A 25,851-nucleotide genomic window follows, 5' to 3' on the forward strand; every position below is an offset into this window, starting at 1 on the left:
TCATAATAGTAAAGCCTTTAACCTGATGTGATCCTGTTTAAAGGTGCTAAGTCTCTTGGAAGTTTGAAGGAACATTTTGAGGAATTATTTACTGTTGCAATATTTTCTGAGTTATCTTTGAAGTAAGGGGTGTTAAGAGATCCTATGTTTATTTAAGATGTTAAGTTGAGTTCATGGAATAAAAAGTGTTTTGTGTTTAAAAACCCACGTGTCCATTATTGTAATCCCACACTTGGGAACAAGCCATGTGCTAGGAAAAGCAACAAATACATTAAAGGGGGAGGTTGGTTGAACTCCATGATACATTTTGGGGTTCTGAAAACGCCTCGCCCATAACAGTCGCTTAACCAAAGTTTTATGCAACTCTCACATGACCTGCCAACTCCTGTACTCAATGCCCTGGCCGATGAAGGCAAGCATGCTATATGTGTGTTTGATCACCTTATCTGCCAGCATTGCTACTTTCATGGAACTGAATGACAAGTCCCTCTGTATGTCAGTGCTCCTAAGTGCTCTGCCATTTACTGTATAACTCACACCTGAATTTTATCTTCCAAAATGCATCAACTCGTATTTGTCTGGATTAAACTCCTTGGGGCGGGATTCACGCGACGGCACTCCGACGCCGGTCCGCCGATTCTCCGGTGACTGGAGAATCGGTGCCATTGTCTCTACGCAGCCCCCCGGTGATTTTCCGCGCGCGATGGGCTGAGTGGCTACCAAGATAGGCCGAGACCCGCCGGCGCCGTTCACGTGTGGTCCTACCCGGTGGGACCTTGGCGTTCATCCTGCAGGGGGCGGCCTGGTGGGGGGGGGTTCCTCAATGATGGCCTGGCCCATGATCGGGGCCTACTGATTGACGGGCCGGCTTGTCCTGGTGGGGGCCTATGTTCCTCCGCGCCGGGCCCCTGTAGCGCTCTGCCATGTTGCGCGACATCATTTACAACAGCGTCAACACTTAGCCTCAGGATCAGAGAATCCTGCCCCCTATTTCTCAGCCCAACATTTCTATAATCTGCCGTATTCTCTGACAGTCCCCATCACTATCTGCAAATCCACCTATCTTAGTCTGATTAACAAGTTTGCAGTTGACACTATCTACATTTTGACCTTCCCCGCACAAAACCATGTTGGCCATCACTAACAAGTCCAACCGATCAATTATAAAACAATGTAAAGGATTTCCAAAGCCCCAGTAAAAGATTTTAATGTCATATCATCCATTATGACATTTAAGTTTTCACACGCTCCATTATACATTCTAAACATGTAGGCTTCTCCTTTACAGAAATCTATGTTGATTTGGTTTGCTTTAAATGTGATTTACTATTCTGAAGTACAAAGGGGGAACAGGCACCCTGGGGTTTACAGAGTGAATGCCACTGCCAGACATTTTGATCAACACACGATCAGTTCAAAGTCAAGACCGTAGAATGAAAAGAAGTTTGATCTGCCCGACTTCTGATCGATGGTGCACCAAGCAGGTCCTGCTGTAATACTATGTGCAACAGAACATCTGGGGAGAATGTCACATTTGACAGGGCCTGATATCTGACATTTTGGAAGCTGACTGCAATGGCATTTGACATTTGTCTGGAAACAGGTCCACCATCTGCCTCATGTCTTGGAACAAAACTGCAGGTAATTAATTGATACCAGAAACAGATGAAAATTGTGCTTCAGCAGATTTAATTTTTGCAGTACTCAATTTGATCCACTAGGTAGCATCGGAATGCTTCACAAACGCTCAAACATGGAAAACTAAAGAAGAAATGCTTTACTCATATACAAAATTACATTTACATCATCAACAAGGTTTGCATTTTTTTATCATTACAGGTTATCAAAGCAGAAACATACATGCAATTGCAAACTACTTAATAATCTCAGATTTTACTTTACATCTTGTGAATTAGAGTTGAAACTTAAACGGCTGGATCCTCCTCCGTTCCTGAGATTAAGGGTGCGATTCGCAGGCCTCGTTACGCTCTCGCTCAAGCATAACAAGGCCGGTGAATAGCGGGAGAGGCCAAAAACGAGATCCTCGCCAGGCGCCAAACAGTTTGCGATGCAACCGACCCATTCCCATAGGCAAAATCGGGATCGCGCCGTAGCGTGGCGAGAAACCAATTATCACCACTTAAGCCCCATTTCCATACAATTAATGAGAGCCACCCCATATCCAACGGCCTCCCGTGATTCAGCGGCTTCCCGAGCAAGTGCTCACGCAGGTGCCAATTAGTACTCCTTTTGAAAAACGTGAACCTGAAGGAAGGGCTTCAGTGGGGAGCCAAGGAGGGGGGTAGCCATCTTTTCTCACTGGCAAAGAGCCCGGGCCTGCTGGGCTGGCCACCCCCCAGTGCTCAGTGGGGTGGGGGGGGGGGGGGGGGTGGTGACTCTCCTCAGGGGTGGGGTGCCATGGGGAGGTGGTGGGGGGAATGCCTGGAGAGATAGGCAAAGTGTCCTGGGGTCGGCCCGCATTTCGGAAGAATGTGACAGAGGCATCATAATGGTTTTGCGAAAAGATGTTTAATGTGTTGTACAAACCCCACTCCCAATGGTCCCCCCCCCCCCCCACTCTCTCCCTCCTGCCCCGGTGCCCTCAGTGATCCTCGAGGTCCTTTGCCCTCCTAGCTCTACCTCTACATCTTGGTGTTTCCCCAGGATGCACATTTGATGTGGAGGCAGCCAGCTGCTTATCTTGTCCCATGGCCTTCAAAGCCCCTGGCGGACGTTCACTGGGGATTTTGGGGCTCGAGGGCCCGGCTCACTTATCTGCGGCACATGCACAGCCATGCCACCCTGTCCTGTGTGCTGACTGCAAGATGGGACCTCGTCAGATGGGTGGAACTAGGGGGAGCTGGTGGCCAACATCACCAGTCCATGGGACTGGTCCGGCTTGGCACCTGGTACCCCCTCCTTCCGATTGGTGCCCTTAGGGGCCGGGGTCCGCCTCGGGGTGGAAGGACAGCTGGTTCGAGCTCCTACTGCCCCTGCATAATCTGGCTCTGCCAGCCATGGTGGTTCCCCATTGTCTGCATCATCGTGTCAAAGCCCTCAGTGATGCATCTCAGTGATTGGGCCATGCTCTGCAGAGCATCGGCAATGCCCACCGATGACTGGGACAAGCTACGCAGCACCACGGCCATTCCTATCTGAGAGGGGGACATGTCCCGCAGAACACCATCAATGTCAGCTTGGTACTGGGTGACATCTCCCAGCAATTGAGCCGAGACCCTCAGCCATGGCCGTCACCGACTATGCAAAGCTTTGGACACCTTCACTCATGGTGCCGACATTGTGCACCAGGCTCTCCACTGCAGTTGCCACCTGACAGTGTTGGCCTCGGTGCCACTCATTGCCGGCGCCATCTCCTGCGTCCCCAAACTCTAGGACTCCTCCAAGTGGCTATGGATCTGCCGGAGTGACACTAACATCACCCTCTGAATGTTCAGGTTGGGCCCTGTCATCTCCATCAGCGTCGGGTACACCTGTGCCAGATGCTCAGCTGGGTCCTGGGATCCAGCAGATCTTCGGCTGCTGTCTGGCCTGGGGATTCCCGCCTCTACCTGATGTGCATCATCAATGGTGTGGTTCTCACCAGATTGTGCTCCAGTCCACTAACATTTCCCACCGTGGTGAAGGGTGGGGATGACCGCTGTGCCGCAACTACGGGTGCATCCTTGCATCCTCGGAGCTCTCTTCCGAGGTGTTCTTCTTGGAGTCAGGAGAGGGTGCCGCCCGGGATGGGCCGGCGCAGACACAGGTGAATCTCACTGAGTTCCATTCACTCATCACCTGTGTCTGCTGACCTATATTGGCTCCCAGTTCAGCAATCTACAAGAATAAAAGTGCTCATCCTTGTTTTCCAACTAAGCCATTTTTTTGTCCATCCACTATCTTGTTCATCTCATGGACACCCTCTTTCCTTTAGTCCTCAGATTTCACAATGCCTCCTATCTTCATATTGTCAGCAAACTTGGACATAACTCTCTCTGTCCTATACCCCAAATATGCCGGGAATAGAAAGATCCCAAAATTTGATCCTTTGGCACACAGCTATCCAGTTATAACAACAAAGCACAGCTAAATGGAAAGATGTCCTAAAGTGTTCAAGTATAATAATAAGAAACATTGACCTGGAGCTTCCTCTGAGTGATGAAGCTATGGCGTTTGCGACTGATGACCCAAAAGAAAATGAAGTTACCTTCTCCATCGGCTGCAGCAGAGCTTGAATGGCGGAGAATTCATGTTTGAAGCCTGGCGGCGAGGTGAATTCTCAGCGAAGCCACATCCTCATCAGTGTCACTTGAAGAAGCCATACCCATTGATATCAAAAGATCAGCAATTGGGAGGTTGGGGAAATCTACAATTCGCCATTGCTTTCTCTATGGCAACGCCTCGGCTTGCCAACTAATCAGCACCATTTTCTCCTGTAGTATAAATTATGATCTTTTGAAATTTGGCATTCTTGCATTTGTCCTGATTAGTGCAAGATCAAAAGCTTTGTTGTAGAAATGATCTGTCCATCAATGTGTTACTTTTTCCATATATCTGTGCCATTCTCCGTCCAGGAGCCGCAGCTGTGCAGACCCTCCCACACAGCCCAATCTCACCGGAACCAAATCTGCCATCCATATATTCCACTGGCACCAAGTTACACTTGAACATCCTTGATTTCCAGCATGTTTAACCATGCTGACGTGCCAGGTACATGCAGCACTCACCACACCAGCAACAAAAACATCAGCAATCTACGAAAGCATTTCTTCAACGGCATTATTAGGTGGTCCATGTCGTGCACCAGGTCTTGCAGCCAGATTGCTTTCTGGACTTACACGTCACCCCAAGCCCACTGTTCCAGGACCCAGGTATCCTAGAAAAAATTGTCCCTCTTTCCGGCCACAGTAAAGGGAGGAAACAGCAACAGCCAGCCTCCAGGCACCTGCAGCCACCAGCAGGAGCAAGCAGCAAACGCAACCTGCAGCTGTGAAGTGCTTTCACAACTAACAAGGCCAATTCCTTATTAGTAATAGCCTTCAGCTGTGAAGCTAGAGGCTGCTCACAGTCAAATGAAGTTCAAGTGACCTTCAGCACAGAACCAAGAGCAGGGCTCTCTCCAGGAGGTATTTGGTTGGACAGACAGGAAGCAGCTGTAATTCTCCCTATTATGGGTATCAACAATATTTATAGATGGCTTGAAGGTCCCACAGACAAACTGCCCCCCCCCCCACTCCCCACCCCACACCCCCGCCCCAACCCAGAGGCGACCCCTGATCTGGCACAAGTGGTGAGAATAAATGCAACCTGGAGGATATAGTGAAAACGTTAAGAGATTCTAAGTGAGAGGAAAGGTTTCTGTCATGTATTAAATGTAGTGAAATTATCAAGTTTTTCATAGACATGGTCAAGATTTTGCTACAAATGTGCTCAGCCGATTGCTTCACCAAAATGCTGTAGAGCTATCACAGCTGCTGAATACCATTGTTATGAAGCATCAATATGTCTGCAAAATTATACCAAGCTCAAGCCCAAGCCCCTTGAATGATCCCCCACCTCACCTCCCTCCACCAAGCAGCCGGCAAAAGCTCCAGTGCCCTTGAGCTGCATGCCAGAAAATGGAAATGGCTACTTTCCTCCTCACTTCCTCTCAGCAGGCATTGCACCAGCTTCATGTTTTAAACAGAGTACTAAATGACTCCCCAGTTAATTCCTGGGGAGGCCGTTGCATTCAACATCAATCTCGTTAATGAGAAGGAAATGAAAGCAAATGAGGGTTAATGATATGCTCGCCATATTTGGGCGTGATCTTGAACTCGCCACCGGGGTGGCCTGATTAGATAACAACCTGATTTGTGCCCGGCACGATTATCGATTTTGGCCTTTCCCGCTATTTAACCGGCATGCCCACATCTGGGCCATTGTCAACATGGTGGTTACATCGCGTCCTTTATATAAAACGACAAAGTTAAATCATCATTTGTGTGAGTTATTCAGTGCGGAAGTTCTTTCAAAATTTTAATACAACACGATCTAAGGGATTTTGCAAACATGTCAATGCTTCATAACAATGGTATTTAGCAGCTGTGATAGCTCTACAGCATTTTGGTGAAGCAATCGGCTGAGAACATTTGTAGCAAAATCTTGACCATGTCTATGAATAACTTGATAATTTAACTACATTTGATACATGACAGAAACCTTTCCTCTCACTTGGAATCTCTTCACATTTTCACTATATCCTCCAGGCTGCAGCAAGAGGCTGGTTTAGCATAGGGCTAACTAGCTGACTTTTAAAGCAGACCAAGGCAGGCCAGCAGCGCGGGTTCAATTCCCGTAGCAGCCTCCCCGAACAGGCGCCGGAATGTGGCGACTAGGGGCTTTTCACAGTAATTTCATTTGAAGCCTACTTGTGACAATAAGCGATTTTCATTTCATTCTTGCCACTTATGCTGTGAGTCTGGTAATACTGTAAGTTTAGTGTTTTCTCCAGTGGAAAGCTGTGTTTAAGGGGATATTTATTCATCGGCAATCAGGTTAAATAATTACCAGGCAGTGGAGATGGTCACTCTTTATTCAGCACCCCTACTTGCTATTCACAGGATGCCTCTGCTCAATGCAGATTGAGAAATTCAGCTCAATGTATCTTCATATAAATAGTTGTTTCTTCTGGTCATACTGAGGGGTGAAATTAAATTTCAGATGAATAATTCCAATTATATTTTGCCATTGTATCTTAAATCTTGTTATATCTGTAAGAACTGAATAATTGTAAGGAAATGTCATATGTTACCTCTATACTGTATTTAATTAAACTAATAAGTGAATGAACCTGATTAACGTAGTTCATACATGTATATAATATTAATATCTTCTTCCATCAGGCAGGAGATACAAAAGTCTAACAACACGCACTAACTGGTTCAAAAACAGCTTCTTCCCCGCTGTTACCAGACACATGAATGACCCTCTTATGGACTGAACTGATCCTTTCACACATCTTCTCTACTGAGTAGTATTGTTCTCTTATGTCTGGGTCTATGTATTTGCATTGTGTATTTATGCCTGTCCCATGTGTCTTCATGTATGGAACGATCTGTTTTGACTATGTGGAACAATACTTTTGTACCTCAGTACACGTGGCAATAAATCAAATTCAAAATTCAAATATCCATGTTTCATCATATATAAGAAGTAAGCATTTGTGATTGTTGTTCCCAATAGAACATATATTGGAGACAGGATTAAAAAAAAGACCTGATACTGGTGGGACTGAGAACCCAGTGAGCCAGGGGTAGGTGGGAAGTGGAGCTAGGGTAAGATGGCGGAGGGTGGGAAAAGGAGCCAGTGGAGCATGTGAAAAGGAGCCAGGGAGGTTTGGAAAGAGGAAACAAGGGAGGGTGGGGAAAGGAGCCTGGAGAGGGTGGAAAGTGGAATGGGGAGAGGGTGGGTGAAGAAGATGGGGAGGGGAGTCAACTCAGGCCAATTTAAAAAGAGCAATTTGTAACTCACTCATGGTGAGTTCTCCCAGTGAGCCAGAGAAGACACAGCCGCGAGTGAGGCACAGCGAAGAGTGAGTTTGGGAATTTGAAGCTAGGTGGGAATTCGAAGCTGGTTGGGGAGGCGGTGCTTTTTAATCCCTGGTAAGTGACTGGTAAGTAGTTTTTCTTTTCATTTATCTATTTTTCTTTTTTCTTTTTTTTTTCTTTTGTTGTATGGAATTGTAGTTGTATAAGTTAACTTTAGGTTTAAGACATGGCAGGAGATCCCAGACCCGTGCCATGCTCCTCGTGTGCGATGTGGGAGCTCAGGGACACGTCCGCTGACCCTGGCTCCTTCACGTGCAAGAGGTATGTCCACCTGCAGCTCCTGTTAGACCGCTTGATGGCTCTGCAGCTGCGGATGGACTCACTTAGGAGCATCCACGATGCTGAGGACATCGTGGATAGCACGTTTAGCGAGTTGGTCATACCACAGGTGAAAATTACTGAGGGAGATAGGAAAATTGGTGACCAAAAGACAGAGCAAGAGTAGAGAGGCAGTGCAGGTGTCCCCTGCAGTCATCTCCCTGCAAAACAGGTATACCGCTTTGGATACTGTTGAGGGAGTTGGCTCACCAGGGGAAGGCAGCAGCAGCCAGGTTCATGGCACCGAGGCTGGCCCTGCTGCACAGGAGGGCAGGAAGACGAATGGCAGGGCTATAGTGATAAGGGACTCAATCATAAGGGGAACAGACAGGCGGTTCTGCGGACACAATCGAGACTCCAGGATGGTATATTGCCTCCCTTGTGCAAGGGTAAAGGATGTCTCGGAGCGGCTGCAGGCCATTCTGCAGGGGGGGTGGGGGGGTGGGGGGGCGTAAACAGCCAGCTGTTGTGGTGCACATAGGCACCAATGATATAGGTAAAAAACGGATGAGGTCTTACAAGCTGAATTCAGGGAGTTAGGAGTTAAAGTAAAAAGTAGGACCTCAAAGGTAGCAATCTCAGGATTGCTACCCGTGCCACGAGCTAGTCAGAGTAGGAATGTCAGGATAGATAAGATGAATGCGTGGCTCGAGAGATGGTGCAAGAGGGAGGGATTCAAATTCCTGGGGCATTGGAACCAGTTCTGGGAGGTGTGGGACCAGTGCAAACCGAATGGTTTGCACCTGGGCAGGACTGGAACCAATGTCCTAGGGGGAGTGTGTGTGGGGGTGGGGGGGGGGGGGGGGTGGGGGGGGGGGGGGGGGGTTGCTAGTACTGTTGGGGAGGGTTTAAACTAATGTAGCCGGCGGATGGGAACCGATGCAGGAAGTCGGAGGGAAGAAAAACGGGGCCAGAAACAAAAAGCAGTAAGGGGGAAAGTGTTAGGCAGAGAAGCCATAGACAAAAATCAAAAAGGGCCACAATACGGGTACAGTGACTGAGGAGAGCGTAAAAAGGGAGGTGGTCAATTCAGAATTGAGGCTGTTGTACCTAAATGCGGCAGTATACGGAACAAGGTAAATGAGCTTGTTGCGCACATTGAAATTGGCCGGTACGATGTTGTGGGCATCACAGAGACGTGGCTGCGAGGGGATCAGGGCTGGGATATAAATATCCAAGGATATATGTCCTATCGAAAGGACAGGCAGATGGGCAAAGGGGGCGGGGTTGCATTGTTAGTAAGGAATGAAATTAAATCAAGCAGCAAAATAGGATCAGAAGGCATAGAATCTCTGTGGGTAGAGTTGAGGAATCGCAATGGTAAAAAGACCCTGATGGGAGTTATATACAGGCCCCCGAGCAGTAGTCAGGATGTGGGACAGAAAAAAATCAGGAGAAGGTAAAGGCATGTAAAAAAGGCAATATTACATCATCATGGGGGACTTCAATATGCAGGTGGACTGGGAAATTCAGGTTGGTAGTGGATCCCAAGAAATTGAATTTATGGAATGTCTAAGATGTTTTTTTGGAGCAGCTTGTGACAGAGCCTACTAGGGAACAGGCAATTCTGGATTTGGTAATGTGTAATGAGGCAGACTTGATTAGGGAACTTAAGGTGAAGGAACCATGAGGGAGCAGTGACCACAATATGATAGAATTTACCCTGCAGTTTGAGTGGGAGAAGCTGCAATCAGATTTAATGGCATTACAATTAAATATGGGTAACTACAAAGATATGAGGGAGGAGCTGGCCAGAGTTGATTGGAAAAGGAGCCTAGCAGGGAAGACAGTGGAACAGCAATGGCAGGGGTTTTGTGCGTTTATTAGGGAGGCACAACAGAAATTCATCCCAAGGAGGAGGAAACCTGCTAAGGGGAGGCCAAGGCATCCATGGCTGACAAGGGATGTTAAGGACAGCATAAAGGCTAAAGAAAAAGCATACAAAGTGGCGAGAATAAGTGGGAAACCAGAGGATTGGGAAGCCTTTAAAAGTGAGCAGAGGACAACTAAAAAAGCAATAAGGGGGGAGAAGATGAATTGTGAGTGCAAGCTAGCTAGTAATAAAAAGGAAGATAGGAAGAGATTTTTTCAATATATAAAAGGGAAGAGATAGGCAAAATTAGACATTGGACCACAAGAAAATGTGGCTGGAGAAGTAATAATAGGAAACAAAGAAATGGCAGATGAACTGAATAGTTACTTTGCATCAGTCTTCACAGTGGAAGACACCAGTGGGATGCCAGAGCTCCAGGAGAACCGGGGGGCAGAGGTGAGTGCAGTGACCATTACTAAAGATAAGGTTCTGGGGAAACTGAAAGGTCTGAAGGTTGATAATTCACCTGGACCAGATGGACTACACCCAGGGTCCTAAAAGAGATAGCTGAGGAAATTGTGGAGGCATTAGTGATGATCTTTCAGGAATCACTGGAGGGAGGAAGGGTCCCAGAGGACTGGAAGGTGGCTAATGTAACACCACTGTTTAAGAAGGGAGGGAGGCAGAAGAAGGGAAATTAGCCTGACTTCGGGCATTGGTAAGATTTTAGAGTTGGTTATTAAAGATGAGATCGCGAGTACTTGGAAGTGCATGGTAAAATAGGACTGAGTCAGCAAGGGATTGTCAAAGGGAGGTTGTGTCTGACAAATCTGTTAGAGTTCTTTGAGGAGGTGACAAGGAAGTTAGACAAAGGAGAACCAGTGGACGTGATTTATTTAGATTTCCAGAAAGCCTTTGACAAGGTGCCGCATTGGAGACTGTTAAATAAGTTAAGAGCTCATGGTGTTCAGTGGAATATCCTGGCATGCATAGAAGTTTGGCTGACTGGCAGAAGGCAGAGAGTCGGGATAAAGGGGTCTTTTTCAGGATGGCAGCCAGTGACTAGTGATGTGCCTCAGGGGTCTGTTCTGGACCACAACTTTTTACAATATACATTGATGATCTGGAAGAAGGTACTGAAGGCACTGTTGATAAGTTTGCAGATGACACAAAGATCTGTAGAGGGACAAGTAGTATTGAGGAAGCAAGGGGGCTGCAGATGGACTTGGACAAGCTAGGAGAGTGGGCAATGAAGTGGCAAATGAAATACAATGTGGAAAAGTGTGAGGTTATGCACTTTGGAAGGAGGAATTTAGACATAGACTATTTTCTAAATGGGGAAATGCTTCAGAAAGCAGAAGCACAAAAGGACTTGGGAGACCTTGTTCACAATTCTCTTAAGGTTAATGTGCAGGTTCAGTCGGCAGTTAAGAAGGCAAATGCAATGTTAGCATTCATGTCAAGAGGGCTAGAATACAAGACCAGGGATGTACTTCTGAGACCGTATAAGGCTCTGGTCAGACCCCATTTGGAGTATTGTGAGCAGTTTTGGGCCCCGTATCTAATGAAGGATGTGCTGGCCTTGGAAAGGGTCCAGAGGAGGTTCACAAGAATGATCCCTGGAATGAAGAACTTGTCATATGAGAAACATTTGAGGACTCTGTGTCTGTACTCATTGGAGTTCAGAAGGATGAGAGGGGATCTTATTGAAACTTACAAGATACTGCGAGGCCTGGATAGAGTGGACATGGAGAGGATGTTTCCACTTGTAGGAAAAACTAAAACCAGAGGACACCATCTCAGACTAAAGGGACGATCATTTAAAACAGAGATGAGGAGGAATTTCTTGAGCCAGAGGGTGGTGAATCTGTGGAACTCTTTGCCGCAGAAGGCTGTGGAGCCCAATTCACTGAGTGTCTTTAAGACAGAGATAGATAGGTTCTTGATTAATAAAGGGATCAGGAGTTATGGGGAGAAGGCAGGAGAATGGGGATGAGAAAGTATCAGCCATGATTGAATGGCAGAGCAGACTCGATGGGCCGAGTGGCCTAATTCTGCTCCTATGACTTATGTTCTTCTAGTCTTATCACAATTTTATTGATAATTATAGTAAGAAGTCTTACAACACCAGGTTAAAGTCCAACAGGTTTGTTTCAAACACTAGCTTTCGGAGCGCTGCTCCTTCCTCAGGTGAAGTAAGGAATGAAATTAAATCAAGCAGCAAAATAGGATCAGAAGGCATAGAATCTCTGTGGGTAGAGTTGAGGAATCGCAATGGTAAAAAGACCCTGATGGTAGTTATATACAGGCCCCCGAGCAGTAGTCAGGATGTGGGACAGAAAAAAATCAGGAGAAGGTAAAGGCATGTAAAAAGGCATGAATCACCTGAGGAAGGAGCAGCGCTCCGAAAGCTAGTGTTTGAAACAAACCTGTTGGACTTTAACCTGGTGTTGTAAGACTTCTTACTGTGCTCACCCCAGTCCAACGCCGGCATCTCCACATCATTGATAATTATGTCAGTGTCAAGAACAAAGCCTTTGTCTATTCTGCCCATCTGCTGACCCACCCTTGTACTTATCATCTCTAAATTTTGCACATACAAATCTGTGTAAGTTGTGGGTAATTAAGCCAATTTTTCGCACTAATGGTTCCTGCTGCTTTAAGAATATGAACAATGGGGCCATTCGTGTGACTTCCTCCAGAGCCAATTCATGCACATAGCAACTAGGGGGAGTGAGCTCACAGGAGGTTACAGTGCTGATGAGTCTGTCGATAACGTGAGCCACTATCAAAAAGGAAAATCCTGACCAAAACAACATCAGCCTACACGTTAACTTGGTTTCTCTCACCAGATGCTGCCAGACCTGTGGAGTATTTCCAGCATTTCCAACACACACAGTACTTCATTTTGGAATAAAGCAAAATGGTTGTTTTGTCAATGAAGAAAACATTACGAATAGTGACGAAAAGCTTGGTCAAAGAAGTGTTTTTTTAAGGCTGGATGTAAAGGAAGGAAAGGGCGATGGAGAGGCTGAGCAGATTAGTCAGGAAATTACAGTGAGAGCAACCTACATATACAACATTGCTATATTGAATAGAAAAAATGAAATAAGTTGTTTTTTTAAGGATTGGTGATTTTTGATTTAGGAAATGAATACAATAAAACATTACATATTTTATTACAGATTAACAAGCGTGAACTTTTGCACTTGTAAATAACTATTCATTATTGTGAGAGGTTCTGTGTGAGTTGTAATCATCTATTTTAATTTAATAATTTATACTATCTTCTGTAATTATGATCAAAGAAAGCAGAGTCTGAATTCTGGAAACGAAACCAAAACTTTGAAGTGGGAGTTTTTACCCTGCAACGAACTCAATTATAAGAAAATAATTTTTTTTAAAAAAAATATATTTTATTGAAAATCTTTTCCAAACAACAATTTTTTCCCTCTTACAAAGCAAACGTAACAGTAAAGAAATTTTTAACAATACACAAATAACTAAACCACATAATCTTTTGACATAAACTAAACTAACCCCCCCCCCCCTCCCCCCCTCCCCCCCCCTCCCCCCTGGGTTGCTGCTGCTGGTCATCTGTCTTCCCTCTAACGTTCCCCTAGGTAGTCGAGAAATGGCTGCCACCGCCTGGTGAACCCTTGAGCCGATCCTCTCAGGGCAAACTTTATCTGCTCCAGTTTAATGAACCATGCCATATCGTTTACCCAGGCCTCCAGTCCGGGGGGTTTCGCCTCCTTCCACATGAGTAGGATCCTACGCCGGGCTACTAGGGACACAAAGGCCACAACGTCGGCCTCTTTCGCCTCCTGTACTCCCGGCTAAGAAAATAATTTTAATAAGGAAGTAAAGTGAAAGAGAAGCTCCATAAAGAATACTATCAAGATTGAAGAAATTTTAAAATAGGCTATTAAGGAAATAATGATTAGCTGATACCGAGTTTGAATTTGTAAGGCATAAACTTGTCATTAGGGCCCATTTACATTCTTTGCTTGTGCAAACCCCGATCTCGCCACCAGCAGGGGGCCGGAGTATCGCGATCAGGCGCTGATCCCAATTTTTCCCTGACACCCGACTCTCCGCCGCGTCGGAGAGCCTGCTACCAGCGGCGGAGAATTTAGCCCCTTGTTTTTACATGCTTTAATGAATTGCCTTTTGGGACATTCCAAAATGTTAAAGATGTTATGTAATTATAAGTTGCCATTGTTGTAAACAATGGTTAAAAATTCATATGCTGTGATTATTTCTGTGCTTTGTGACTTCCGGTGACGGCGGGCGAGAGGCGGCCGCACAATGGAGAGCTCCCGGTCGGCAACGGCATTTTCGGGGCTTTAAGCCCGGTCCCAGGGTCCGCGGAGGCGGCAGAAGAAGGGAGAAGGCACGGAGGAGGCACAGTGGAGACACAGGAGGAAAAAAGGAACAAAGAAAAATGTCGAGGGTGAGCAAGAAAACGGCCGAAAAAACCCAGCTGGAGGTCCGTCGGGGAGTGGAAAGGTCACCGCCGGGTCACCAAGAAAAATGGAGGCTGGAGCACCAGGGAAGGCCGCACTGCTTACGGCTGAAGAAATTACTAAGGTGATGGCTGCGGAATTTGAAAAGCAGTTGGTGCAGATTGCGAAATGCATGGAGACAGTGAGGAAGGAGATGAGGGAGGTTTTGAGTGTGCTGGTGGAGGAGGCGGTTTCCCCAGTGAGGACGGAGGTGGCGAGCGCAGTGGCGGAGGTGCGAGAGCAAGGGGAGGCGCTGAAGGAAGTGGAGGAGACGTTATTGCAGCACGGTGATCAACTTGCCTCGATGGGGAAAGAGATTCGGAAGGTGATGGATACTAACAAGGATCTGCGAGGAAAAATGGAAGACCTGGAAAACAGATCCAGGCGACAGAATTTGAGGATTGTGGGGCTGCCCGAAGGAGTTGAAGGACCGAAGCCGACTGAGTACTTTGCCACGATGCTGGCAAAATTATTGGGGGAGGGGGAGGATCCCTCCCGATATGAACTGGATCGGGCTCATCGGTCGTGGAGGCCTATACCAAAGGTGAGTGAGCCGCCAAGGGCAGTGACTCTGTGCTTCCGTAGGTACAGTGTGAAGGAGAAGGTCCTGAGCTGGGCTAAGCAGAAGCGGGTGGTGCAGTGGGCTGGAGCTGGTATACGTGTATACCAGGACTTTACGGTGGAGCTGGCAAGGAGGCGGGCTGCCTTCAACCGGGTGAAGAGGGCACTGTACATTAGCAAGGTGCAGTGCGGCATTGTATATCCAGCGAAGCTGAGGGTGACTTACAAGCTCAGGGACTTTTATTTTGGAACGGCGGAAGCAGCGGAGGAGTTTGCGAAAGCAGAAGGACTGTGGCAGAACTGACAAATTGAGGATTGGCCATGTGCCGATGTAACCTCATGACTGTATTTTCTTCTTTTTTGTATCACTGCGCGCGGGTGTAGAGATTAAAGGAGCCAATGTGGTATATATTTGGAAAAGGGAAGGGACGGGACTTTCATTCGAAATGAGAGTTCTTTGGGGTGCAGGTGGATATGCGGGGTTTGTGTGCTAAAAGGGGATCTTTGGGCTTTCCTAGGGCCGGGCAAGTGGGAAAGGGACCCGGGCGGGGGCCTCCACGCTGGCCGGTTTAAGCCGGCCAGTGAACAGGAGTGAGGTGGGGGGAGGGGCTGCGGCCATCGGAGCCTGGCAGAACAGGGTCCGAGTGGTCTAGCCAGGGTGGAAAGTTGGGGGGAAGGAACCGAGGTTGGGAGCAGGAGTTTTACAAGAGGCAGTGGACAGGAGGAGCTGGAGACCTGCGGTTGGGGGGGGGGGAGGAGGGGGAGGAAAGAGAGAGAGAGAGCTGTGTAAGATTAAGGGTGACTACGGGTAATCCCTGATTCCTTTTTGCCATTTGTTTATGTAAACATGCGGGTTGAGGTTTGGGGGTTGGTGGGTAGATGGGATCATTGTTATTATGGGGACTGACATATCTTGCTGATTATTGTTTATTGTTGATGGTGTAAATGTGGGAGAAAATGTGAAAAAGGAGAAGAATTAAAAAAATTATATTAAAAAAAATAAAAATTCTGTGCTTTGTAACCATGGAAATATCATCTATGAAACAGAACCCACCACCTTTGATAATGAAGCTGCAGAAATAAAAGGAATTTAAAAAATGTTATTTCTCCAATTTTCAGAGTTTTTTTCAGGAAATTGAATAAGCCAGGAAAGTATATTAGAAAAAAAGTTATGCCTGACCTGTAAAAGAATAAACTTGATGGGCTGGGTTATCTTCCTTTGTTTTATGCATTTTTTATGTTTTTCATGACTCTGTCAATAGCAGGAGCATTTCCCCATCAAACTGACAAAGTAAGTTATTTTCACACTGCCCTGTTCAGACATTGCCACTCAGAAAACCATAACATGTCAGCCTAAAATTCTAGAGAAGTAATTAAATAAAAACTAGCCTAACAATTTAGTTTAATAATGCACACTATTCATGTGTATTCTTTCTTCTTTAGACAGCCTAATGGCAATTATTCTGAGCATTGAATTGGGATGCGAATTAATCATGTACAGACATTTGACTTTGTACTTTGTTTCATCTGAGGAGAATTTGGATGATCTGTGTGCTCCCTACTGAATTATATATTTCTATTGTTATGAAGATGTGTTCTATAAAATAATAATTTATAATGTCATCAGCTGGACATACATATACATTAGAACTTTTTTGAAAAGAACACTTTTCCTAAGCAAAGGACACTGGACTACAACAGCTATGATGTTGGATTTGCAAAGGACATAAGGGGCCAATCTATCGGCTATTCACACCGCGGTGTGGGATATTCCAGTCACATAGGTTTCCCTACGACCAGGGGTGTAAGTTGTAGCAAACTCATCAAAGGACCAAAAAATGAACTGGACATGTTGGAAAAGGACATTCCATTTTAAGTGGACAGATTGCTGTACAGACCATGTCTCCAGACAGACAACTGAATCAAGACAAACAGGCCATGAGTCATGAAACGGCCCGATCTTATTCAAAGAGGGGCAGTTTAAATGCAAATCACTTGCTGCCCTGGCCAGACGGAACCACACTACCTTAATGGGATAACAATTAAAGTTGTCTCCAGCGACCATTGTCAAGAGACCAGCAGAAACCAGAGACATTGCAAGCTTTTGTAAGGGCACTGATTAAAATCAAATTACATTATGACACCTTTTGGTTGTGGAAGTTAATCACTTCCATCCTGTCAACAATCAGAAAGGCTTCCTTTGTCCTGGAACTCACCTGTGGGAGGGGTCAGTATTTGACCCATTCAGGGTTTTTCCCTTAAAATGACAAGTCTGAGGAACTGTTTTTGGAAACTCTACTCTCCTGCCTGACACATGCTTCACCTTGCTGAAAACAGACCACGAGAACCGGAGGAACAACAGCCACAAGGACCAGCTAGCTTGGAAGAAGATCTAAAGAAATCTGTGCCAACGTTTTTTTTAACTAACCTGTCCCTGGAGCGGTGAGTAAATTCCTCTAGCTCAGAGAAAACTCCCAATTAGTATAGTTTATTGAGGTTTGGGGTGGGTGAGTGAATATATCTGTGTATCTGTGTTTGCGGGTGCTAAAGTAAATCTGTGTAAGCTGTAAGAATTTTCGATGTGCCGTTTAGTCCCTTGTTTTACACATAGTATTTCATAATCGTGTTTGTGTGTGTGGGTTAATCTGAGTTGCAGAAGACTTAATTTCTCTTGAATAAATCAATTATTTTAAAACTACCATTATTGTGGTCTCACTTCCTTTCACTGTCTGCTCTGGTCAAGTCACAATAATTGCCAGGACATAATCCAGTAGTCAAGGACCGGAAAAGGGAATCTGAGTGCTTCGAACACGCTCACTCAAGAGAGGCTACTGGTCAGTAATAAACAGTGGTCCCTATTTCTCTCTCTTGTGAAGTTGCACTAGTGGTGCACTTCCGGGTGACATTTCACCATCACAGGAGAGAGACTCACACAGGCGTAGGTGGCAGTCAAGGTAACTGGCGCGGCATAAGGACAACCTCACAGGTTCGGTATAAACAGTGAGACTTGTCCCCTCTCTCTTGCGAAGCTGTCCCAGTGCGACACTTCCGGGTCGTGGTTTCAACACCTGCAGGAGAGAGATATCCACAGTTATCTGTGACACCCAATACCAGCCTGTTGTGGAGTAAAGGAAACCCTTTTCGTTACAAGGGTGTAGTCACCAGGAAATCCCGTTGACAACGGTGGGTTCGGTAACTCCCGCTGGCAGGCCGCCGGAAAACACAGTAAATCAGTAAACCCCGCCCAGGCTGTTTTATGGAGGTACAGGCTGGTAACTCCCTCAGAGAGGCAATCAGCAGCGGATTGCCATTCCATAGCGACTTAACAGCGCCTGAAACTGAAAACTCCCTGCCAACGGGAGTTACAGACCTGGACCGACCTTCCTGACTCAGGCTGGGGGAGACTGAAGAAACAAAATCTGTCCCCAGTTCTAGTGGCAAAGTATAAAAGGAGTGGAGCGAAGGAGTACACATCCCCCTCTTATAACACCAGTAGCCGTCAAGCAGGTAAGCTTAAAGGTCCTATTGAAAGAGAGAAGGTGAGTTTCTAAGGTATGTTAATGGGATGTGGGGGTCCGGACATCGGGGGAGTTCAGACATCGGAAAGAAGGATGGAGGGTGCAGACATTGGGGTCGTGGGGGGTTCAAACATCGGGGGGGGGGGTGATAGGAGGTTCGAACATCACGGGGGATATGGCCGGGTTGGGTGGGGTGTCAGGTCAGTGTGGGGATGGGGGTGGTTGGGTCGAGGGGGGTACCAATCGAGGTATGTGGTTGGGTCTAGCAGGGATGGGTAGGGTGGGTGGGGGATCTTGTGCAGGTGGGCGGTTGGAGAAAATTATGAGGTGCGGGATGTGTAATTGTACGGGAATGTGAGGGTGTCCCCTGGCTGGGTAGTGGGAGTCTCTTGTGAGGCTCGGTTTGGGTGTTTAAAATAATTACTCTTAAGGTAGAAGTGCTTCTTTTCCTTCTGACTCTCAGAATTCTCAGAGAGAGGTCACATGATCCAGTTCGGTGAGTGTAAAAATTGATACTGGATTTTTTGAATAGTGAGAGAGACTGCCACAGGGCCTTACCCCAACTCTCTTTCATCTGAAGCCTTTTTCATTGAACCTGAGCTGTTTGTGATTTAAAAACCTATCAGAGCACCTCAATGCTATAAACTGTGACTTCCTAAGGGAGAATTCTGAATCTCTAGTAAGAAACCCCACAAACCTGCAGGACCCTCAGCTGTAAACAGGCATCTGGACACTCTGAATTTATTTTTCTGGCTTGTTACTTGGCCAACTTTCTCATATAGGATACTCTGCAGCGATTTACTTCTTTTTTCATACTTGCGGGGTTTGTGTTTGCTTTTGTTTGAGTGGGTTATTTGTACATTATAAACCTTTTCTTAATTTCTGCACCAATACCTCAATGAGTTTTATCAATAAAACTAACTAACTACTTGGCCAGTTGGATAACGAACTGGCTAACCGATAGAAGTCAGAGAGTGGTGGTGGATGGCATATATTCAGCCTGGATCCCAGTTACCAGTGGTGTACCGCAGGGTTCAGTTCTGGGGCCTCTGCTGTTTGTGATTTTCATTATTGACTTGGATGAGGGAGTTGAAGGGTGGGTCAGTAAATTTGCAGATGATACGAAGATTGGTGGAGTTGTGGATAGTGAGGAGGGCTGTTGTCGGCTGCAAAGAGACATAGATAGAATGCAGAGCTGAGCTGAGAAGTGGCAGATGGAGTTTAACCCTGAAAAGTGTGAGGTTGTCCATTTTGGAAGGACAAATATGAATGCGGAATACCGAGTTAACGGTAGAGTTCTTGGCAATGTGGAGGAGCAGAGAAGTCTTGGGGTCTATGTTCATACATCTTTGAAAGTTGCCACTTAAGTGGAGCTGTGAAGAAGGCCTATGGTGTGCTAGCGTTCATTAACAGAGGGATTGAATTTAAGAGCCGTGAGGTGATGATGCAGCTGTACAAAACTTTGGTAAGGCCACATTTGGAGTACTGTGTACAGTTCTGGTCGCCTCATTTTAGGAAGGATGTGGAAGCTTTGGAAAAGGAGATTTACCAGGATGTTGCCTGGAATGGAGAGTAGGTCTTACGAGGAAAGGTTGAGGGTGAAATTGCCTTTTCTCATTAGAACGGAGAAGGATGACGGGCGACTTGATAGAGGTTTATAAGATGATCAGGGGAATAGATAGAGTAGACAGTCAGAGACTTTTTCCCCGGGTGGAACAAACCATTACAAGGGGACATAAATTTAAGGTGAATGGTGGAAGATATAGGGGGGATGTCAGAGGTAGGTTCTTTACCCAGCGAGTAGTGGGGGCATGGAATGCACTGCCTGTGGAAGTAGTTGAGTCGGAAACATTAGGGACCTTCAAGCAGCTATTGGATAGGTACATGGATTACGGTAAAATGATTTATTTGTTCTTAAGGGCAGCACGGTAGCATTGTGGATAGCACAATTGCTTCACAGCTCCAGGGTCCCAGGTTCGATTCCGGCTTGGGTCACTGTCTGTGCGGAGTCTGCACATCCTCCCCGTGTGTGCGTGGGTTTCCTCCGGGTGCTCCGGTTTCCTCCCACAGTCCAAAGATGTGCAGGTTAGGTGGATTGGCCATGATAAATTGCCCTTAGTGTCCAAAATTGCCCTTCGTGTTGAGTGGGGTTACTAGGTTATGGGGATAGGGTGGAGGTGTTGACCTTGGGTAGGGTGCTCTTTCCAAGAGCCGGTGCAGACTCGATGGGCCGAATGGCCTCCTTCTGCACTGTAAATTCTATGAAAATCTATGATTAATCTAGGACAAAGGTTCGGCACAACATCGTGGGCCGAAGGGCCTGTTCTTTGCTGTATTTTCTATGTTCTATGTTCTATGTACTTGTTACTTTAAGGAAACTGGATGCTAATTTCATGCACCAAGCTATGCACAGTTAAATATTTATTTTGAATTGGCAATATCATCTCCCTTCTAAATTCAAAATCCGTTACAACCAATTCAGGAGTGGACAAAGAGAGTAGTTAGTTCACCCCTGCTGACCTGGTTGTAACACTATATAAAAGTAGGGTAGAGAAGACAAAAGTGAACAATTAACATGTATCATATGAATGTAATATGCTCTGTAAAGAAATTAAAATTAGAGCCTTATATAGAGCTGTTCATGACTTCAAAAAACTCCCAAGTGCTTCACAGCCAGTGAAATACTTCTTAATTTGTAATGTAAAAATGTGACATCAATTTCACACAGCAAGGTTTTACAAATGGAAGTATGATAAATTAACAGCTTGTTTAATCAATGTTCATTGCAGGGTAAACATTGACTGGAAAATCTCTTCTGTGCTTCTTCAAGTAGGACCAGGGGCTTTTCACAGTAGCTTCATTGAAGCCTACTTGTGACAATAAGCGATTATTATATTATTATGTGAACTATTTCATCATCAAATTTGGGCAAACATACTATATGGATGATGATTTCCCTTAAATTAGAAAATCTCAGTCATGGTGGAAGATGAGGTTCTATCCAACACTCATCATCAAGGGTCAAACATGAGTATTACCCACTGGTGAGGGTAATATATCAATTGATTCAGGAGGGACTATACCAGCATCTTTAAATGATGAAAAGGGAGAGCCATATCAGAACCTTCAAAGGAGGAGGAGCGAGAACAAAAAGGTTCAGATATCAATCATTTATTTCTCTTAAGCTAACTTTGACCTTACTGGGAAACCGAGCAGACTGGAATATGTGGACCCTGCTGGAACAGGCAACATTGCAGGCAGGCTCAGAAAATCATGTGAGGTCTCACCAGCGGCAGGAAAATAACTCTCAATTACTTCTATGGTAGGAGGGTAAACAAGCAGGAAACTCACCCATTAGCCTTGGGAAGCTTATAAATATTCAAAATCGACCACATGGATGAAATTTAAATGTAATTTTCTGGGATTTAATGCAACCTCCCTGATTAAACGAGACTAAACACAAGTCTCCCGTGCCTCCAATAACCTATCTATTAAACGCTGGTGATTTAAATGTAGCTCATCTGACTTGCTGTGGGAGTTGCAGGAGAGTGTGTCACAGGGAGCTGCATTGTCCTTGAAGATTTTTCTCAGTGTTCACATTGATAACTTTGATCATTGGTAATTTTATCACACACTTGGAAGGTGTTTCCGGGAGATGGGATTAGCCCTTGGACTTGAGATCTCTGGTATTCCTTTCTCAGGTTCCTTTTCTGGACCTTGGGCGAGATCTACCAGCTGTTCATGCCTGTGGCATATTCCAGCCCTGCCGGTGGCACAACCTGTCGCAAGTTTGGCGGCGGTGTGGGGTGGATTCAATGGGAAATCCCATTGACAGCTGTGGAACCAGAAGATCCCACTGCCAGCCAATGCTGGGCGGCCGCCTCCCGTCACCGAGAAACACACGCGGGAAGGCCAGAGAATCTCGCCCCTCATGTTTATTTTTGCTGTGCTGACTGGTTCAATAGAATAACTGGATTGAAATGGTTCTGTTACACTTTGCATGCGTCTCTGGTGCTGATGTGAAATTTAGCCCCCCCCCCACCACCGCCCCAAAAAACATTTACAGATATGTAATAACCTGCACAGGACTCATCCACCTGGGGCTGATTGTTCCCCGTGTTCAATTGGACTGAGTTAACCCAGCACTAGCATAAAAGGCAGGCAGCTGTAGAGCCAGCTAAAAAGGAATGAGGACCCGGTGAAAGGGAACCGGGCCCTGTGTATGTATGATGCTATTGCTGAAATAAAGGACTTTTCAGAAGCTTGTTGGACTCCCCTGGCTTTATCACATTGGTGACGATGATGAATTGGAGCTGTTGGCGTGCTGCTTGTTCGGCTGAGCTACCTCCTGGGATTTTTTTTAAAAAAAGAGTGGACTACAGTACCGAATTTGTTTCTGTGTTTTATTTTTAGAGCCTCTAATGTTATGGAAGGCGAGAGCCGGGTCGAGTTTTTTTTTCTGCCGGCTTGTGAAGTGTGCCCGCTGGGAGTGATCTGGAGTCTGATGTGTCCGGCAGTACCAGATGCGGTATCATTCTGGTGTGGGTCGCGTAGCGTTTCGTCCATCTCTGTCTGCTGTTGTTTCCTGATGCTGGCAGAGCAGTCCACAGGGGAGTCTGTTCTCGAGTTGCCGCCGCCGTTTTGGAACGTCATTCTGGTCGTGAGTGCAGCGTTGTGTTTGGAAGACTGTTCTGCGGCAGCTTGGACTGTGGGATTTGCAACAGTGATGTTTTGCCTGTGACCTGACAGTCATTGTACGACTGCAGGTTTTGTGCCTGAAGACTCTGGTGTGGAGTTGACTGGACATTCCATATGTGGCTTCTGGTCCTGTGAAGCTTGCACAGAACCCTGCTGTTTTTTTTATTTGTGCTGTGTGTTTATTTGCCTGTGTACTGTAAGAATGTCGGGGCGACAGCTCCCTGGGCATTTTGGTAGGTGTTTTATTTTTTGGGGGTAGAATTTAGAGTGCCCAATATAAAAAATTAAGGGGAGTTGCGGGACATGGACGTTGTCTGATGTTCCCTCTGTGGCTGGAAAGCATGCCACGCCGATTGGGCCTTGGGTTGATGGGTCCGATGCTGTTGCGCGCGCCGTCCCCGGGTTCGGCTGTTGGCAGCTTCGCCCCTTGTGTGACTGGTGAGGGTGTTGGACCGGATGTAATGCTTGGTGGAATACACGCCTGCCCGTCCTGCTTCCCCGTTCGGTGGAGCCTTATCCAAACCAATTTTTTTTTAGGTTTGTTGTCTGGCCACTGTGGGGTTTGCACCCGTTTTGTCCTCTCCTATCCGCTCCTAAATGGCCGTCCTTGTGAGGGGTTTTGGGCTTTGGGGGCGGAGGGGTGTAATAACCTGCACAGGACTCATCCACCTGGGGATGATTGATCCCCGTGTTCAATTGGACTGAGTTAACCGAGCACTAGCATAAAAGGCAGGCAGCTGTAGAGCCAGCTAAAAAGGAATGAGGACCCGGTGAAAGGGAAACCGGGCCCTGTGTATGTATGATGCTGTTGCTGAAATAAAGGACTTTTCAGAAGCTCGTTGGGCTCCCCTGACGTTATCACAAGATTTTTGCAGGAATAACACAACAACAGATAACAAACAAAAGTTTTCTGTTGTGATATTCACACATGAAAATGCTGGCCAATTCAATTCCTACCCTCCCTCAAAAAGGCTGCATGCACCATGATGAGCTTTGATGGGCTTTCTGCCCTTTTAACAAGGTGCCTACCTGTTGGGGATCAGTTGACACAGGTATTCGCCATCAGAGCCTCCCTGTCACATGATCTGGCAGCCAGTCCAGGTCACACATATTCCTGAGTTTACCACATGAGGTTCAGGCAGGTGCATCCTTCTCAAAATAGATCCCGACAACTTCCGGGCCCACTGGCATGTGCAGCGACGGGACAATAAAATCTAGCCCAGTATTTCTTTGTGTAATGAATAATCTTTCATGCATAATGACAAAGTTCTGACATAACCCATGGCCGAACTGTTGAAAAGCAATCTGGCCGACAAAAAAAAATCACTATTATAACAGAACAACTTTTAAAAACCACTACACCACTATTTGCTATTAAATTAGCAAATGTAGAGGAGTACTGAACTCAAATGATTTATGGGGCCTAATTGATGATTTCATGAACCCTTTCAGATCAGTTATTTGATTTCCTTGAGTTCAGGCACTTCACAATTGGAGACCTTATATATTCAAATTTAGATAACCATTCACAAATAAAATTGATTTTAAAAAGTGCTTTTGTTTTATGTATCAGAATTCTTCCATTTTCTTTTACTGTTTTTGTTTCTTTTCCAGACCTGCAAGATGGTTTAAAATTACCAGTTGAATAAATGTTATTGCCACAAGAGATACTTCAATTAACCTGAGATAGTTGAGATTTTGAAGTAATTTTCTGATTATTGTCTGGAGTACTCATGTGTCATCAAGTATGTATGAGGAGAATGGTTCTTTCTGTTACGGGTATCTTTTATTATTGCATTGTAGTTTCATATGTAGAGCACAAGAGGGCACAAGTGTCTTTAGCTAAACATTTACACACCTTCATCAAAAGTGCACCAAGGACTGTGAGTAACTGTTCTCCAGAGAATGATCCTTGGGATACTTTGATGGTCGCATCTCTTTAATGAAAACTGCAATTAATCACCATATTTTGTTTCTGTTTAGCATTTTATTGACTAATTTGCAGTATTCTCTTTTATTACATTTTTATCGACAGGACTCCTGATTTGCCTTGGTAGGTTATAGAACCGTCCGGGCCGATTTTAACTCCGGGCGAGGCGAGTGACGGGACCAAAGGAACTGGTAAACTATCTGCCCCTTGTATCAGGAAACCCTGGAGAATTTACCTCTGGGTCATTGTTTCCATGCTCCGACTTGGATTCCAACCTGAAGATGCAGTGGTGGTGGGGGGGGGGGGGGGGGGGGGGGAGACAACCAACGTGCATGACTCAAAATTATTTATTAATTTCATTGCTTCAAAGTGTGTTGAATTCACTTGCGACTTAACACTTTCCTTCTTTTCAATGAATTATTGTAAAAAGTGCTTTTTGCTCGTTACTGTATGTCCTTCGCCGTTACACAACATACTTGCTGCTTTCTAATACTGGAAGCTATTATAATACAGAAACATTAAATAGTTTGTGCCGATCACTTCCCTGTTCATTGCCATCCCAGGGTCGGTTTCCTCTGTGGGAGAGAGGTCCTTGGATCTGCTAAGTTGACAGCCTGCACAGGGTGAAGTGACTACTGTGGGACCAGAGGGATCCCAGTCAGTTTGGGGGGATTAGTTTTCCTCCGAGCCCCTCCTGTTACTGTAGCTGCTACGATTTGAAATGCTGGGGTTGTGAGGAGGAAGCTGTCAGCAGCTCATCTGTACTGGAGGTACCTGTGGAGCCGGGTGTGGCCCTCCCTGGAGCTTCATTTTAATTTGTTCTTTCACTAATCTTTCCACCGGGGTTAAAATGCTTGGTTTGCAAATTGTGCCTGTTACTCACAGTCTGAGAGAAACCTTTTGTTCTGCACAGCCA

Source organism: Scyliorhinus torazame, chromosome 7, assembly GCF_047496885.1.
Source record: "Scyliorhinus torazame isolate Kashiwa2021f chromosome 7, sScyTor2.1, whole genome shotgun sequence".
NCBI lineage: Eukaryota > Metazoa > Chordata > Chondrichthyes > Carcharhiniformes > Scyliorhinidae > Scyliorhinus > Scyliorhinus torazame.